General features: G+C 47.3%; 1 long non-coding RNA gene across 1 annotated transcript; it reads left to right on the top strand.

Annotated features, from left to right (window-relative positions):
• Nucleotides 1-1,048: 1,048 nt before the first annotated feature.
• LOC149866551 (uncharacterized) lies at nucleotides 1,049-8,211 on the top strand. Its single transcript, XR_016441594.1, has 3 exons — nucleotides 1,049-4,455; nucleotides 5,494-5,580; nucleotides 6,715-8,211. It is a non-coding gene; the product is annotated as an uncharacterized LOC149866551 (long non-coding RNA).
• Nucleotides 8,212-17,988: the final 9,777 nt, after the last annotated feature.

The following is a 17,988-nucleotide window of genomic DNA, read 5'->3' as shown; positions in this document are numbered from 1 at the left end:
ACTACTAACTCAGCCCTGAGTGCCTGAGCTAAAATGGAGTCCACTCAGCTCTCTCCTCCAATCACATGGCTCTCCTGGAGTCATGTGACTGTCTCATCAGGGCTGGCCTGCACCTGCTGGCTGCTTTTAGCCCTTAAAGTGGCAGGTACCAAAGGTGCCAAACTTTTAGTGCCAAAGACAATGGCATAAGATATGGCTCAAAATGCAGGTTTTAAAATGTATTTAAGCAGGTGGTCTTCTAAATCATTCCACTATCACATGCCTGTTTTGATTTTTAAAAGTTTACCACTATGGCTAAAATCAACATTAATGCAATACATGGTTCAGGACCTATAAAGCAGTCTTCAGGAGATGTACTATGAAAACACAATTTTTTCTTTTACAGATTTGTAGAAAAGGAAAGTATCAAGAATATTCATGATCTGGAATGTTCTCAGAAGTGTCTACACTGCTTTCTTGAAATCTCTTTAAAGTTTTCAAACACAGAACAGAGCAAACACCATATGACTAAAGTGACCTGGCATATAGCATAAATAGTGAAAAAAATTAAACAATAGTCATGATGAAAAATTCATCCATACAGCTATTTGATTATTCAATAAAACATTTTATTGCACATTTTAAAAAGAAAGTAACATTTCTAAACATTTCCTATGTTGTTGTTATTTTAATGTGTAATGGCATTTTTCAAAATGTATTTTAATTTTAAAAAATGTTTTAGTAAAAAAAAGTCTTCTTTCATCAAGGGGAAATAAGAGTGCATTCGGCTTTCCTTTTTTTTTCTTCAATGATACAAGTTTTTTCTGAAGAATTAATTTTAGATTAATTAAATATAATCAAACATGAAATCTTTTCTCCACATGTATTTTCTTTAAAGAAACTGCTTGTTTCTGGTAAAAACACTTCCACTGTGAAGTGGGGGTTAGGTTTGACAAAGTCTGTTTAAGAATGACCTATAGCCTGGTTCATTAATGTAAACCACTTATCAAATGATTACAACCAATGAAAATACAAACCTGTTACAGATAATTGACAAATAGAAAAAAAGTGTTTCAATTTTTCATCTAAATTGATTGCAGAGCATTTTGTGCAAAGCACCTGTCCACAGTTCTTAATTTGCACTTTAATGGACTGATTTCACTTTTAAAGTTTGAGAGCCCAGGTGCTTGATGGGATAGCTGCAAAAGCTGGGTGATCTGTCTACTCTATAAGAAATGAACTTATGCAGAGTACAGTTTCACGCTTCTCCTGCTTGAACCAACAACAAAAAAAGATACCAACACCCACAAACTTTTCCTTTGGGTTTGGCTGCTCCTGTGGTTCCTCCAGCATGACTACTCAGACCACACCCTTTATCTTCTGTTTCCAAAGAATCCCTCCAAATTTCCTCATGGCCTGTCTGAGTCAGGAGAACCAATATAGTCCTTTTCCAATATGGTCAACACCTGCTAACGATATAGGTTGTTTCAATCAAACACTCCCAAACTGTTTCAATACTTTATTTTATGTCCTGACTTTTGTGTTGTTTAAAATCAATGTAGAATATTGGATTATATGTGTTTGCTTTTTGGTGTGGTTTGTGATGTGTCTGGTAATGGGCACATGGATGAGGTATGAAGGGTCATGGAATATTAACCTCTTCTTCAGAGATTCTGATGATATGATGCTGTCAGTGGAGCTATCATCATCTCTAGAAGGTTAATCCTGTTCCCAGGAATAAAAACTGGAGATCAGAGTGGAGAATATCATCCATATGACCATTTTAAGTACCACTGCCAAGCACCTCAGAAATGAAACTTGGTGATGATTCTGCAGGGGATTTTTGCAAGACTCATTTAAAAATGGTTAAAGATGACAACTGGAAATGATGGACAAGAGCCCTGAGAATGCCCTTCTGCCTTACCCTAGTGAAGGTTTATCGGGTGGGTATCTTGCCACCTTCTGTTCTTGTCACTTAGACTCATTAACCTTTGGAGATGGAAAAACCCACTTAATCCACCTTGGTGGGTACCACTTTAGGAGTGCTTCCAGCAGACTTTTTCAGTATTTTGTTAAGTCAGGTTACTACATTTATCATCATTTGAAAAGCTGTCAAGGAATGGCCAAAGGAAGGATACAGAAGAAACAATGGCTTAGTTCTTACATGAAGATTTGGCCTCATGCCTGGGAATGGTCAGAGATTCATTTCTGTGTCAATCTAGCCCTGTTCAATGTTTGTTTTTTTCCTCTTTCCTATCCTTTTAATATATCACCTCACAGGAATTATAGGGGGGAACGTGGTGTGACTCCAGATCAAGCAAAGTTAGACAATGCCTTCAGCACCATGGAGCCTGTAGCTCAGTCAGTTTGTGGTGGGGTATCGCTGTGGGGCTCTGAATACTATCCAGGAGTCAAAATTCAGAACATTTATATGGAAATCCAGCAGATGATATACCCACCTGGGATGAGAGGAATAAAGTGTCTGCTTAATCACATGGACTCTTACAAAAAGCAAAATAAAAAGTTGTTTGTGTGTCCAGAGAGATTTGCGATCCATCTACAGTGAAAGGATCCTGCTGGAGAGAGGGAGATGTTATGGCAACTCTTCTGTTGGGTGAGTCTGCTCTGATTTATCTGAGTTCTCTTTCATTTGTAGGGGTGAATAGGGGTTGGGGAAAGCAAAGTTCCTGGAGTGGAAGAAGCTGGTGTGTGTATGTGTGTATAAAGCTACAATGGAAACCTCCTTGTTTTGACTTGGAGCCAGCTGTTTGATAATCTCTGGCTGATTCTTGCTGGAGAAGTCTGTCCAGATTACAAGAGTATATGTTTTCATGTCAGAGATTCTATATACCAGTAAGTGTATCTGTCAAGTTGTAGGGGTGTGTATATGAGACAGAGCGAGAGAGAGACAGCCTGAGGGAGATGATATTACTCAAGCATGGCACAAAAGATGTGTGCATCAGAGAGTGTGTATCCAAGTATGATTTCTGTACATTTTAGAGTGTGACTGGGTCCATGTCACATTGCACTTCGGTACTGAGATGTCAGCTGAATTATACGCTAGAGAGGTGGCCAAATTTTGCTCTGGTTCAGCAATGTCAATCTGTCATGAGTCTTTTGACTTTAAAGTTGTGCCAGCACAATCATTTTCCCCAAGCCAACAAACTGGGTACAAACGGTGTATGCAGCAGGCTAAGTCTATGGACCAATTACATTAACATATTTGTAAGTCTGGAGTGAAACCGTTAATGGAGATAGTTATGTCAGCATAAAGGTGTGTTTATACCAAGGTAGCTTCTTTCATTTACCATATGGAAAATGCTATCCCAGTACAAAAGCATTGGGATAGGGTGTCACAAAGGATCCCCCTCTTCAAAGAACACAAGCAGTGCTGTGCAGGGTGGCCCAGCCACTTGACCCCTGACCCAGGTGAGGATGGGCAGAGAGGAGAAACAGGCAAATCCAACCTCATCATATCAGTGGTTGGCTAGAGAGAAGACAGAAAATACACCTCTTGCTTGCTGCTGCCAGGTCTCTTCCGAGTAGAGAATGAAATAGTTATTCCAGCAGGGCATGAGTTTAGGAGTATGAGGTCAGGGCTGGAAATAGGCCCAGGGAGCAACTTCAGTGTGTGGCTGTTCTGAATACCCTATACAAGAATCAGCCAGAGCACAAGGGGAAGGTGGTATCTAGATGAAGGGACACCAGAGGGGCACTGCGATTAATGTGCTTGCTGTTTCAGCTGATAAAAAGGTAAGTGGATGAGTGATTTTTAGGTGAACTCTTCCACGAAGCCTGTAAAAGGGGTCTCCATCTTGGGGCAGAGAGTAGAACAGGAACCACCTAGCATCAAGAGAAATCCCACCCACACATACCATTTACCATACTGACATACAGTGCAAATTTTAAGCTCAGGGAGTCAAATTCATGTGTGATGTAATGTGAAGCCTGTGGAGTTGCACCAAGGATGAATTTGTTGCAAAGAGTCTAAGACAATGTTGTATATCTGCAGTGTGTTTGTATGTGTGTAAGGTTCTGATTTTGTGTGTGTTGCACACAAGTGACTTCCACGTCATGCAGATGGATGACAAAGAGAAATTGCTTGAGTTCTCCACATGGAATAAGAACAGTTTCTTTGTCTTGGACATTCCCCATGCTGTGTCCTTCACAGGATCAAACCTCCTGTGCTCAGAATACCACTAGACAAATATTTTAAAGGTTAACATTTTCAACTTTAAGGAAAAAAACCAGAAAAAATAGACTAAACTTTCATGACTTTCTTTTCCAAACACTTTAACAACTATTAAGCTAATCAAAGTGTATCTAATTTCACCACATTTAGGATTTTTATAAATGAGAGATTTTTACTTATTCTCTTTCCAAATCACTAAATTTCCCTCATTGTTTTGTCTACTAGTCTATGCTGGTATCTATGAGTTGCTGGAAGACCATGGAGCCTGGAATACTGTTAATGGGGTAAGTTGATCATATTGACAACATCAATATCATTTTGCTTCCTTTGAAAGGTTGTTGATGGCCTCAGCTTAGCAGAAAAACTCAACTGTTCTACAGCTGGGCCCCTGGAAAATGAAGGTAGGTGAGGAGTTTGCCTTGCATAGGAACTGCCCAGGGGGAACAGCAGGTAGAGCTACTAAGGGAAACACACAATCAGGACAAAGATCCCATCACCTGAGCCCACATCTCTTGCAAAATCTCACCTCTTCCCACTAATACTATACACTTCTTTAGAATCCTGAGTATATCCCAGGGAAGCTCCAGCATTATATCTAGATGGGATTTCAGTGTTGGATTTTCTTTGCTTCCTGGCTCACTGAGGGGAAAACCCTTTGAAGAAGTCTAGATCTTACAAATTTAATACAGGATTCCAGAAAACCTGTTCATTGAGAAATGCTGCTGCCTGCTTGTACACTCTGGAATGTCATGGTGGATGAGCTTTTAAAATGAGCATGGATGTATCATGAGAATGCTCAATAGATCAGAAAGCTAGTGCTTTGGGGTTTTAACTTCTAAAGACCCAGGTAAAAACCTGCTTTAGGTAATTAGTGAACTGTGGACACTAATCACTGCACAACAATTGCACGTTAGTCAATCAAAAATTAGGATACACATTGCTGGAGTTGTCAGAGGCTCTTCTGGTCCACTTAGGCAGAGCTATGTGGCATGTCAGGAACACAGTGGATGCAAATGCTACAGATCAGAACTGAAGCGCACTAGCAGTTTCCTGTGATGGCTCACGGATTGGGATAGCAGGAGGTTAAAATCTGGCTTCAGGAGTATTCATGGGCAGAGCCAGAGAAGGAGCTCTTGACTGGAAAAGAAAAACCAAAAACAGGAGGGGAAAAGCCTGTGTGACTGCAGGAGTGTGGGAAACCCAGGGTTGGAAGGTATGAAGGCCAGTCTGGAATGGGAACAGTTTAGCTTTAAAGCCTTTTTCCTTCTTGATGCCCTTCACCTTCACATGAGCTAGTCAGTTCTGTGATTTTTGCTTTTCAGACTCAAAGACTGGCCCTGGTACATTCTGTCCTCTTCCGGTGTCCAGTCTGGCCCTCTTGGTGAGCATAATGAATCAGCCTCAACTGGGTAAGAATTTGGGGAGTGTTTGAAGTGGGACCCCTTCGAACTCCTCCGTTGCTGCACATGAATAATTTGGGGGAGAGGTAGCTGTGATGTGTTTTTATTGTCACTAGAGGGAGCATTCTCCTCGGTTCAAATTGTAACATGGAGAAACTTCTCTGAGGCCCCAACACACATTCACTTAATGGCAGGATGGGATCTGTTCTCTAGTCTTAACAATTGTGCCTCCTGCCATGGCATATGTGGCATAGGACAATGTACAATTTTTGGGACTGGGGATCAGATCTCAGTTGTGCCATGGTTATTTGCGAGTGCAGCAGGATCATGATCCTGGGTTCCCTGTGCACCAGCAAGTAGGAAGTTGGTTGGCCAGTGAGCTGGTGCAGTTCTGAGACTAGGACCACAAAACAGCTGGGTCACACTGGAACTGGTTCAAGACTTCAGCGTGTCCCTGAAGCTGGGACAGTCAGCTGATTGTGAGTCCCAGCTTTCGGACTGCACTGGGGCCAGTCCCTCAGAGCCCCGCCATGCAGATGGCATCAGGCTGCTTGGTGGGGACCTTGCCACACGTTCAATTTAAAGTGCAATGTAAACCAGCCACAAAATGATTACACATATTTTGTGAAATAATTCTGTGCCTTATTTTCCATGTTATCACACCCTTAACTGCATGAACATGTGGCTGAGTGACTACTTAAGATGCAGTTAATGGGTTAATTGCATCTTAACTGTAACATCTGCCTGGGGTGTGAGATGCATACCATCTTGAAACCCTTCTACTGCATTCTTCATTGGTGCGGGAGAATGAAATCCTCAGCTTCATCATGAAATATATGATGTACACTTGTCTGTCTCTCTGGGGTTAGAAGCATATTTTTTTTAATGTGACCATATATGGTTAAGATGCCTTTTGGCAACTCAAAAGATATGAATTCAATCTTTCTCTGGGCTTGTGCTGAAAACACCTCCCAGTCTACCAAACTGTAAAAGGATGCCTGGCCAATTCAGGCTGGAAGAGGGTCAGTGGTGATCAGATTTGATGATAGCTGGATTATTTTCTTGCATTCCATGTGCTACAGATACTGGTATGGTAGACTTGCCTGGCAGACCATAATTTTATTTGTTTTACCCTTCCAATAGGTTCTGTGCCCTCTGCAAAGCTACAGAATGCTAGAGCTGAGCAAAATGGAAACAAATAATCTGAAGGATGCATTTGGCTTTGTAACTGTTGTTTTCAAAGAGTCCGTGAAATTCTCAAGCTTATTCAAAACACACTGATGAAGACATTTGCCAGGAGTATTAGACCTGAAGAGACTTGGTGAACAGACTGAGATAACTGTTGCTCGTGCTTGGTCAGAAGCCACATGGTTTTGATTCCCCAGCTGCATGGCGAATGCAGTTACCAACTCAAAGCGAACTTTGATATCTGCAAATGAATAGTCAGTTTTAAGTTCTCAAACATAACATTCACTCTTTGCAATCAGAAAGCTCAAGCACTCAGATATTGGCAGCAGATACATAAAACACAATCATACAGAAATTCATTTTCAGATTCCAACAAATATTAAGTCTTCCTTTCCTGCTCTTTGTTTAACAATTGTAGTGAATTTGAATCATTAGCAACCCATGTTGGATTGGCACTAGTTACTTAGCACAGGAGCGTGCATCCACACATGCAGGCATGTACACTTGCAGCAGCTCAAATAGAAGCGGGGAAAATTTGAGCCAGGGCTTTTTGCCTCAGTGCACGTTCCTGGACATGTACTTTGGTGTGGGGCAAATTGTGTCATTTGGGGCAAAATAACTCTACCGGACTCCTCCCGGATCTGTAGCCAGGGGCAGCTAGAGGCTGGGGTCATCACCTATACTGGCCCCAGCAGTATAAAAACCTGCCCTGTGCTTCTGGAGCATCTGGGGCCCAGCCAATTGGTACCTGAGGACACTACCCCTTGTGCCAGCTAGACTGCTGAAGCAGCCCTGAGAGTTCCCTGCAGCCTCTAGCCACTGCAGCAGTTTGGCAGTGGGGGCTGCTGCCTGGCTGTGACCTGCTGCCACCTGCAACAGCATGTGGCCTCAAGGCTGCATGCCTGCCAGACCCAGATGAGGAATGCATAGCCATTAGAGGCATCTGCACCTCTGGGCAAGCTGCCAGTGGGCTGTGGCTGCACAGTTGGCCCTTGTCTGACACTGCTGCCATGTGTGCACCGTCCAGCTCTCTGGGCAGCTATTGCCTGGAAGATTTTCAAACAGTGGTGGCCTGCTTTGAACTGTCAAAGCATGTCCTTCTGGCCCCCAGCGGCCAGAAGGTCAGCCACCACCAGCTGTGTCCCAGGTGCCAGCTCTGAGCAGGCTCCTCTGCCTGGGTCCTGCCACTTGCCTCACCAGCAGGAATTCTGGTGCTCTCTATTTAAAAACTGGAATTCCCAGAGTCATTCTTTAAAATACCCCAACATCCATGTTCTTCCACAAGTAAAACAAGACCACTATATATATATACACACATAGAGAGAGAGGGAGAGAGAGAGAGAGAGAGAGAGAGAGAGAGAGATCAAATCAGTTAGGCAATGTTTTATTGATATATTTACAATTTTAAAGCAATTTGGAAACCTACCAATCATAAGTCATAATTTGGAAACTTACCAGCCTCTATCATTATAATAAAATAAATTCTAAATAGCTATACAGTTTGGTATTGACTTTTGGCTTTTTTGTCATAGAAAAATCAGACCTGCCCCTACCCACTTCACTCACCAGGATGTGCAGCACTGAGCTGCACTGAAATGCCAGTGCCCTGCCACTGCCCTTGCCCCTCACTCCCAACCCACAGGGCCAGGTATGTGGGTGAGGGGTTTGTGGGGGTGGGTTGGGGATTTATGGGCAGATTACAGGGGGACTGTGGGTGTGGGGAGACATATGGGGGGGCTGCTCAGGAGGGGTGAGTCCTCTCCCCCCACAGGGTGCAGCACCCCCCTCACACACAGCTCATGGATTGCTGCCCCCCACAGGGCCACAGCTCTCCAACAAGGGTCACAATCTCCCAACAGGGGCTACAGCCAATCAACAGGGGTCAAAGCCCCCCCAACATGGGTCAAAGCCCCTCCAACCAGGACCAAAGCCCCCTAACAGAGGCTACAGCCCCCCAAACAGGGCCCAAAGCCCCTCACCAGGGGCCAGAGTCCCCCAACAGGGGCCATATGCCCCATTCCCTACAGGGCTTGTGTGCCTCCCACTGGGCCTTAGCCCCCTTCTCACCTCCCTGCCTGGCCCCGCCCCTGCTTGCCCCCCTGCTTGCTCCTCCGATTGTCCCCCCACCTGGCCCCACCCCTGATTGCCCCCTTCGCTCGCCCCCCGCCCCTGATCACTGCCCTACCCTGCACTAGTGTCCCTGCACTTCAAAAAACAAAACAAAACAAGAAATCCTCTGCACTCACTGGCTGTAGCAGTAGCTGTGGGGCCACTCAGGACCTCATGGCACAGCCCCACCCTTGTGGTGGGGGACAGCGGGGACTAACCTCAGCTGCCTGGCACCTGCATTGCCGCTGCTGCTTCACATGTGTGGAGTGCAACTCAGCAAGCTCAGCTGGGGCCACTGTGGCTGTTATCTGGAGCCTGGTACTGCTCAACCTGAATGGCTCCAGCTGCCTGGCAGTGCGGAGCCGTGTGGCACCCTGCCGAGCCATGATGCATCCATGTGAGGCAGCAGCACAGCCCCCATGGTCCCTGCTGCCCCTCACCATGGGAGCTGTGCTGTGAGGTCCCAAGCAGTCCTGGTGGCTGCTGCTACACCCAGTGAGTGTGAGGTTTTGTTTTTAGTACAGGGACACTGGTGCCTGGTGGAGCAGTGATTGGGGGTGGGGGGCAACTGGGGGAGAGAGTGCGGGGGGGACAATTGGGAACAGGGCCCAGAAAAGGTGGTAATGGATGGGCAATCAGGGATGGGGGCAATTGGGGAAGCAAATGGCGGGGGGTGATTGGGGGTAGGGCCAGGCAAGGGGGGCAATCAGGGGAAGCGATCGGGGTTTGGGGCCAGGCAGGGGAGTGAGTGGGGGGGGGGGGCTGGTGGAGTGGGAGGTGGGTAGAGGATCCACTCCTCTCAAGGTGCCCCCCCCTTGGTTCCCCCTCTTTTCCAGCCCCCCTGCCCAGCCCCAACTTACCTGGCTTGGAGCCAGGTTGAGCTCCCTGCAGGTTGCACTGATGCTTGCCCTGGATGGGCAGGCAGCGTGCTTCAGCGCAGAGGCAAGGGCCAGCCATAAAGATGCTTTGGCTGGCTACCAGAGTGTCTCTGTGGAAAACTGAGCTTCCAGTTACCTCAGAGCATGGCCCTTGCCCTGTTATTCTGCAGTGCATTTTGTGGGGGGGGGAGGGTTGACCCCTGGATGTCCAGGGGTCTAATTTTGCCACTGTGCTGCAAATTTGCAGCACGGGGAATGTTTTTTTGGTTCCCACATGTGCGTCTTGCAGCATCTCAAAGGGGTTTGAGATGCTGCAAAAGGCACGTGTGCGCTTGTGTGGATGTGCCCTGAATGTGTAAACCTCTTTGGAATACAGAAAATATAAATGAGGCAGTGGACGGTGAATAGGGAATGGGTATCTCTCAGTGGATTATTTGACCAATTCTTGCTACCTTTGGTTCAGGTCAAATACAACTGCCTATATCAACCAGTGGATTATAAACACAATTTGCTGGGAATGAGGGTACAGCTCCATGCCAAGCCAGCTTTGAGTGCTTCCCACTCTTTAAGAGTAGAAGAGTTGCTTTTCTGGGAAAATGGTGCCATCCTGCACCTTGACTAAACTTGCACATCCCCAGAGAACTCCTAAGAAGGGTTTCATGCACATTCCCTTACTTTCAAATCCAATCCATTGTAGCCTGGCAAAGGGTTCCACCTTTTTCATCTTTTGAAATAGACCCATGATTTTTGATAACTCCAGATTTTGGCACGTTCCTTTGTGTCTCCAAATATAGCCAGGTTGCACACAAGTGAACTTTGTATCTTGGACCCACCTCCAGTCCTGAGGAGGACACTGCTGTGCCACAGGGCTGCAAATTGTTAAAGATAAGTAAACTGATACCAAACACACCAGGCTTTTAGCCAGCCAACCAAAAAAAAAGTGCTGAGTGCTTAATCTTTAAGAAAAGAGATCTATGCAAGCCACTAAGGACTTCATTTGTGCTATTCATTTTATGCTTTTGGATGCTACAGTAATAGGCAGCTGCATATATATATTTTTTAAGACCGAGATATTGAACCATAGGCTTATCTCTAAATTAGACTGTTTCCTTTCCTTGCCCAGCAGATGGCGAGAGCATGTTGGTGATGATGGTTCTTCTTCAGAGCCAGAGTTCCTTGATATGGTAAGCTGTGTGCAGTTACAATAGCAGAGCTGATGCTCTGTAAGACCATTGGCTCTTAGCCCCTGCATGGGACAAGGTCATGGTGCCATAGCTGGTGCCCTATGATAATCCTGTATGCAGTGGATGTTTTCAAGTTAAACACTTTCATGCCCACCCCTCTTCCAGCTTCAAGGATGAAGGCTGATACTTTCAAAGCAGAGAGAGCACAGCTTTTAAATTCATGCTCTAAAGACATCTCTAGCCCTCAGGACTCTAATGCTGCCATTGGTTCCCACCCAATAAGTTTGTGCAAGTGCTCCTTCATAGTTCAATTTTGGCTATGCCCTGTCTGTCTCAAAGACTACACATGTGTCCCTCTTCCCAAGGGCGCGTCCACACATGTAAGTACGTGCGCTTGCAGCAGCTCAAATAGAAGCGGGGGAAATTTGAGCCAGGGCTTTTTGCCTCAGTGCACGAGCTTGGACATGCACTTTGTGTGGAGCAAATTGTGCCACTTGGGCAAAATAATCCTGCCTGGTTCCTCCCGGATCTTTAGCCAGGGGGAGCTAGAGCCTGAGGCCAGCACCTGTGCCATCCCCAGCAGTATAAAAAGCTGCCCTGGCAAGTAACTCAGGGCTACTAGCTCTCAGGGGCTTCTGGGACCTGGCCAATTGGTACCTGGGGACACTACCCCTTGTGCCAGCTGGACTGCTAAAGCAGCTCTGAGAGTTCCCTGTACCCTCTACCCACTGCAGCAGTCTGGCAGTGGGGGCTGCTGCCTGGCTGTGACCTGCTGTGTACCTGCCAGACTCAGATGGGGACTGCAGAGCCAGTAGAGGCATCTGCCCCTCAGGGCCAGCTGCCAGTGGACTGCGGTTGCAGCGTTGGCCTTTGTGCGGCACTACTGCCATTTGTGCCCTCTGCCTGGCCATCTGGGCAGCTATCGCCAGGAAAATGTTCTGGGTGTGGTGGCCTGCTTTGAACTGTCAAATCATGTCCTCCTGGCCAAATGGGGCCTGACAGTTAGCCACAGCCAGTTGGGTACAAGGTGCCAGTTCTGAGCAAGCAGGGTCCTGCCACTGGCTTCCCTTGCAGGAATTCCAGTGTTCCCTATTGGAAAACTGAAAAATCCCTGATAAAAAAAATCCCAAAGTCACTTTCTAAAATGCCCCCACATCCATGTTCCTCCACAAGGAAAACAAAAGACCACTATAAAGACAGAGTTTTAACATTTACAGTGTTAAATCATGTCTCTTATCATAATAATAAAGTGAACTCTAAATACAGGTTTCATGAATTCATTAATACATATTTTGCTGTACTCCCACAGGGTGATGGCCCCCGCACAAGGGGTTGGTACGGACCCCCAACAGGGGATTCAGCCCCTACACAAGGGGTTTGGCCCCCCCAAAATGGGTTCAGACCCCCAACAGGGTTCGTCCGCCACACAAAGTGTTTGGCCTCCCCAACAGGGGGTTTGTCTCCCACACAAGGGGTATGGCCCCGCAATGGGGGCCAAATGGCCCCTGCAGGGCCCAACTCCCTCTGCAAAGACCACATGCCCCACCCCAGCCCTCTGATTGCTGCCCCACCTTGCCCCATCCCTCACTAGCTGCTGCAGCCCCCACAAGGGCTGCCCCGCCCAGCCCCACCCCCTGCTCCCCCAGATCCCTGATGGGTACCCCACCCAGCCCCACCCCCAACTTGCACCCCCAGACCCCTAAGGCTACCCTCACAACCCCAGGTGCCATCACTTAAAAAAAAAACCCAGAAAAAGAACAGAAATAAACTGCAAAAAAAGCACCTCTGCTTACCTGAGAAGCAGGATGGGGGTGGTCCAGGCCTCCTGACAGAGCCCCTGGGCAGCACAGGACAGTGCAGGGGCAGGAGGGCCTGGGCTGGGGCCACTGGGGCTGTCAACCTGTCCCACACTGTGTGGGCAGGGCCCCAGGCAGCCACTCAGCAGCTCCAACTGCTGGTAGGTGCTGGGGTTTTTTGTTTTTTTTTAAAGTATGGGGTGGGGGGATAGGGCTGGACAGGGCAAGGGCTGGGGACCTCAGGGGGACTGGTGGGGGGAGGGGCCAGTCCCAGCAGGGGTCATGGGCCTTGGGGGGGGGGCTGGCAGGGGGAGGGGCCAGCCCCAGCAAGGGTCAGGGTCCTGGGGCGGGGGTTGCCCGCAGCAGGTGTCAGGGGCATTGTGGGGGGCTGGTGGGGGGATGGGCCAGCCCCACCAGGGGTTTGAGGTGAGGCAAGAAGCACGTGGACACTCATGTGGATGCGCCCCAAGAGTATATCCTCTGTAACATCTGAGTGGGCATTTCCAGTAAATCCAAAGCAAGCCTCCATTTTACACAAGCGTTTTTTCTGATAGGAAAAAGAATTTATGCAGGCCCGAGGAAAAATATGAGCCCAGTCTATAGATGGATGGGGGAGGAGCAGAGACTGTTAAACATACATGCTCACATATGCACACATGCATACATCCACACACACACACACACATACACACACACACAGGTAGTCTAATCCTCAAATGTAGGTATGGGACTACAGTCACTAATAAGTTAAGTATTCTTGTGGCATCTGTCCATTAGGCAGTGGACCCAGCATGCCCCTTGGCTGAAAAATAATGATAAGATGAAGAGTAAAGAGTCTAGAATATATAAATGCATATCCTGATGTGTGTAGTATATATTCAATGGGGAAGGTATCAGAAACCAGAGAGCTGTTTTGGTACTGTGACATTCCCTGGCTGTGTACAAGCTAATACTGTACTGAATAACAGTCATCAACATTTGGTGGCCTTTGAGAAGTTGCTTCTCTCAGGCCTAACACTAGAAGGCAACTATCATGATAACAGGAGGGGTAAGGAACTCGGAGGAACTGGAATATATTTTGACCTGTCATTCAATCCTCTCCCTTCATGTTAAATTTGATTTACAGAAACAGGCCTCACTTTTCTGCCTCCGGCTTTTTCTTTTCAACAGTATGACCCTACTGACTTCCATTTATAACACTAGGAGGGAATTAGGCACAAAAATGTGGAAAGCTTGCACCTACTCTAGGGGTAAACAGAAGGCATCAGTGTGCAAAACTGCCAATCTAGCCCTAACATTCATTCTAAGTCAGAAACTGATACAAAGAAAGGAATTTTCTGGTAGGTATGTTTCATACTTTCATAGTTTCTAGGGTCGGAAGGGACCTGAGTAGATCATCTAGCCCGACCGTCTGCCATGGCAGGAAAGAGTACTGGGGTCAAACGACCCCAGCAAGGTGTTCATCTAACCTCCTCTTAAACACCCCCAGGGTAGGAGCCAGCACCACTTCTCTTGGAAGTTGGTTCCAGATCTTAGCCGCCCTGACCGTGAAGTAGCGCCTCCTGATATCTAGCCTAAATCAACCCCCTGCCAGCTTGTGACCATTATTCCTGGTCAGTCCTGGCGGTGCTCGGGGGAACAGTGACTCCCCCAATGCCTGCTGGTCCCCCCTGACTAGTTTATAACAGGCCACAAGATCCCCCCTCAGCCTTCTCTTGAGGAGGCTGAACAGGTTCAGGTCCCATAGCCTCTCCTTGTAGGGCCTGCCCTGCTACCCCCTGATCATGCGAGTGGCCTCCTCTGGACCCTCTTGATGCTGACCACATCCCTCTTGAAGTGCGGCACCCAGAACTGGATGCAGTACTCCAACTGAGGCCTGACCAGTGCCGCATAGAGGGGGAGGATCACCTCTTTGGACCTGCTTGAGATGCATCTGTGGATGCATGACAAGGTACGGTTGGCCTTCCTGACTGCCTCTCCACACTGCCGGCCCATGTTCATCTTGGAGTCAATGATGACTCCAAGATACTTTTTCGCCTCTGTGCTGACAAGAGGGGAGTTCCCTAACCTGTAGGTATGGTGCTGGTTGTTCCTCCCCAGGTGCAGCACCTTGCACTTGTCTGTGTTGAATCCCATCCTATTCTCATCCGCCCACCCCTGTAACCTGTCTAGGTCCGATTGTAGCCCGTTGCTTCCTTCCAGTGTGCCCACATCCCCCCACATCTTAGTGTCATCAGCAAATTTGAACAGGGTGCTTTTTACCCCCTCGTCCAAGTCACTGATGAAGATGTTGAACAGCGCGGGCCCGAGGACCGAGCCCTGCGGAACCCCACTGCCCACGTCCTTCCAGGTTGTATTTTTCTTTAATTCTTGTTATGTTGCTGAAGAAAGGGCAGAAAAAAATAGTAAAGAAAAAACACCTTGATTCTCATCTCAATCTGGGTTAAATCAAGAGTCGATGGATTTGGGTTAATGTTTATTATGAAGATCACTTGGCATTGTTCCTGACAGCCATCACATGTTTGGACAGGCAACGTATTTTTTTTTTCTGTTCATAAGTTTTGCTCTAATTATTACCATCATTGCTGTTTTACAGTTTTCCATTAAACAGAAATGGAAGAGGTTTATGCTAATATCCACAGCCAGTTTCCCTGCTGAATTTGTTATTATGGGAATGGAGTAGGTGGAAAGCTCTATAAGGCCAGATCCTTGCCTGGTATAAATGGGCATAGCTCCATTGGCTTTTGTGGATACTTTTGAAACATATTAATGCTCCTAAGTCACTTAGGGCCAGATTTTTAGATGTGCCTATAGATTCAAATAGATGTCTAGTAGGATTAATGAACTGTTTTACATACCTTCAAAAGCCTAGCCTTCAGACCCTGCTAAGACAAACCATACAACTGTATGTATTTACTGCAGTCTTATTGTCTTGCTGAAGATTTGCATAGGAAGTTTTACCATTGGGTGGTCCTTCATAACCAAATCATAGGTTTCATAAATGGGAATGTTCTGATCAGATTGTTGATGTGCCAATGCTTGACCAAATTCATCACTCATGCAAGCAGATAGAATTCCTATGGAATTATCCCAGGTTACAAACAGGTGTCATCTTTGTCCCAGAACCAGCTGTTATCTGTGTTTGTTCCAAAACAGAAAAGTCATGGGATTGGTATGTACACCCATCGCTTTTACAATCAAGGTTTTAGTGAGTGGCTGAATGCACTGTTGTTTTTCTGCCATTGTTTCAATCATAATTCCCAGATCATGCATTCAGATGGATTTTGTAATGTTTTGGGACAAACTGTTAGTGGGTCATACCCCACAAACCTTTTTGCGGTCTGTCCCAGAGCAACAGAAATGGATGTCTGAATGATAGCAACTTGTCCCCAGAGAAAATGGATTCTCCTGGACAAATGTGACATCTGTTCATAGCCCCTGAGGCATTAATTGATTAATAGTTACATAGTGGTACAAGTCACATATGGGATATAAATGGAGCTAAAAAAATGTCTGTAATCTGCCAAGTAACAAGCCCAAAGGAAGGTAATCCCAACGAGGATCCAAGGGAGCAGGACAGCACACAAGCCTCCGTGCCTCACCAAAAGCATCCGGGAATGTCTCCTTGCTAAAAAGGAGGCTTATACCCAATGGAAAGAAGGGGTCATCACCAGGGAGGACGATTCTGTAGTTGCTCGGGGATGTAGGGGGGTAGTTAGGAAGGCCAAGGCAGAGATGGAACTGGGGCTAGCTTCCCAGATTAAGGACAATAAGAAGTCCTTTTTTAAATATGTAGGGGGTAAAAAGAAGGTCCCGGGTAATGTGGGGCCCTTGCAGGATGCCATGGGAAACTTGGTCGTCACACCAGATGGCAAAGCTAACATGTTTAATGATTTCTTTGCCTCCGCCTTCCTAAGTAGGGACCAGAACAGCCACCTCCCTTCTAGGCCCCCCTTGGGCCCCGGGGGAGGCACACCTGGGCCACAGGTTAGCAAGGATTTAGTTAGGGAGCTTCTGGAGGGGTTGGATGTATTCAAGTCAGCCGGCCCGGATGATCTCCACCCTAGAGTTCTAAAGGAACTGGCCGAGGTCATTGCAAGTCCCCTGGCACAACTTTATGAGCACTCGTGGTGCTCTGGTGAGGTACCGGAGGACTGGAAGAGGGCCAACATGGTCCCCATCTTCAAAAAAGGCAGGAAGGAGGACCCAGGAAACTATAGGCCGGTTAGTCTCACCTCGATCCTAGGCAAGCTGTTCGAGAAAATTATGCTGGCACACATCCAGGAGGGGCCAGCAGGGGACTACATGCTTAGGGGCAACTAACATGGGTTCATCAGTGGCAGGTCCTGTCAAACCAACCTGTTGGCCTTTTACGATCAGATCACCAGATCATTAGGTGCAGGGGTAGCAGTGGATATAATCTTCCTGGACTTCCGGAAGGCTTTTGACACTGTCTCTCACCCTGTTCTCATTAAGAAACTGGGGGGCTGTGGTGTAGACACCCACACAGTCAAATGGGTCACCAACTGGCTGGAGGGCCGCACCCAGAGGGTGGTGGTGGATGGGTCCTTCTCAACCTGGAAGGACGTGGGCAGTGGGGTTCCGCAGGGCTTGGTCCTCGGGCCCGCACTGTTCAACATCTTCATCAGCGATTTGGATGAGGGGGTAAAAAGCACCCTGTTCAAATTTGCTGATGACACTAAGATGTGGGGGGACGTGGGCACATTGGAAGGATGCAACAGGCTACAATCAGACCTAGACAGGTTACAAGGGTGGGCGGATGAGAATAGGATGGGTTTCAACACAGACAAGTGCACGGTGATGCACCTCGGGAGGAACAACCGGTACTATACCTACAGGTTAGAGAACTCCCCTCTTGTCAGCACGGAGGCAGAAAGGGATGTGGGGGTCATCATTGACTCCAAGATGAACATGGGCCGGCAGTGTGGAGAGGCAGTCATGAAGGCCAACCGCACCTTGGCATGCATCCACAGATGCATCTCAAGCAGGTCCAAGGTGATCCTCCCCCTCTATGTGGCACTGGTCAGGCCTCAGCTGGAGTACTGCGTCCAGTTCTGGGCGACACACTTCAAGAGGGATGTCGACAGCATGGAGAGGGTCCAGAGGAGGGCCACTCATATGATCAGGGGACAGCAGGGCAGGCCCTATGAGGACAGGCTGCGGGACCTGAACCTGTTCAGCCTCCAAAAGAGAAGGCTGAGGGGGGATCTTGTGGCCTGTTATAAACTAGTCAGGGGGGAC

Source organism: Crocodylus siamensis, chromosome 4 (assembly GCF_052110815.1).
Source record: "Crocodylus siamensis isolate JL-2025a chromosome 4, ASM5211081v1, whole genome shotgun sequence".
In the NCBI taxonomy this organism is placed as follows: domain Eukaryota; kingdom Metazoa; phylum Chordata; order Crocodylia; family Crocodylidae; genus Crocodylus; species Crocodylus siamensis.
The sequence above is the reverse complement of the archived record's forward strand: the minus strand, read 5'-3'. Positions and strand labels throughout refer to the sequence as shown.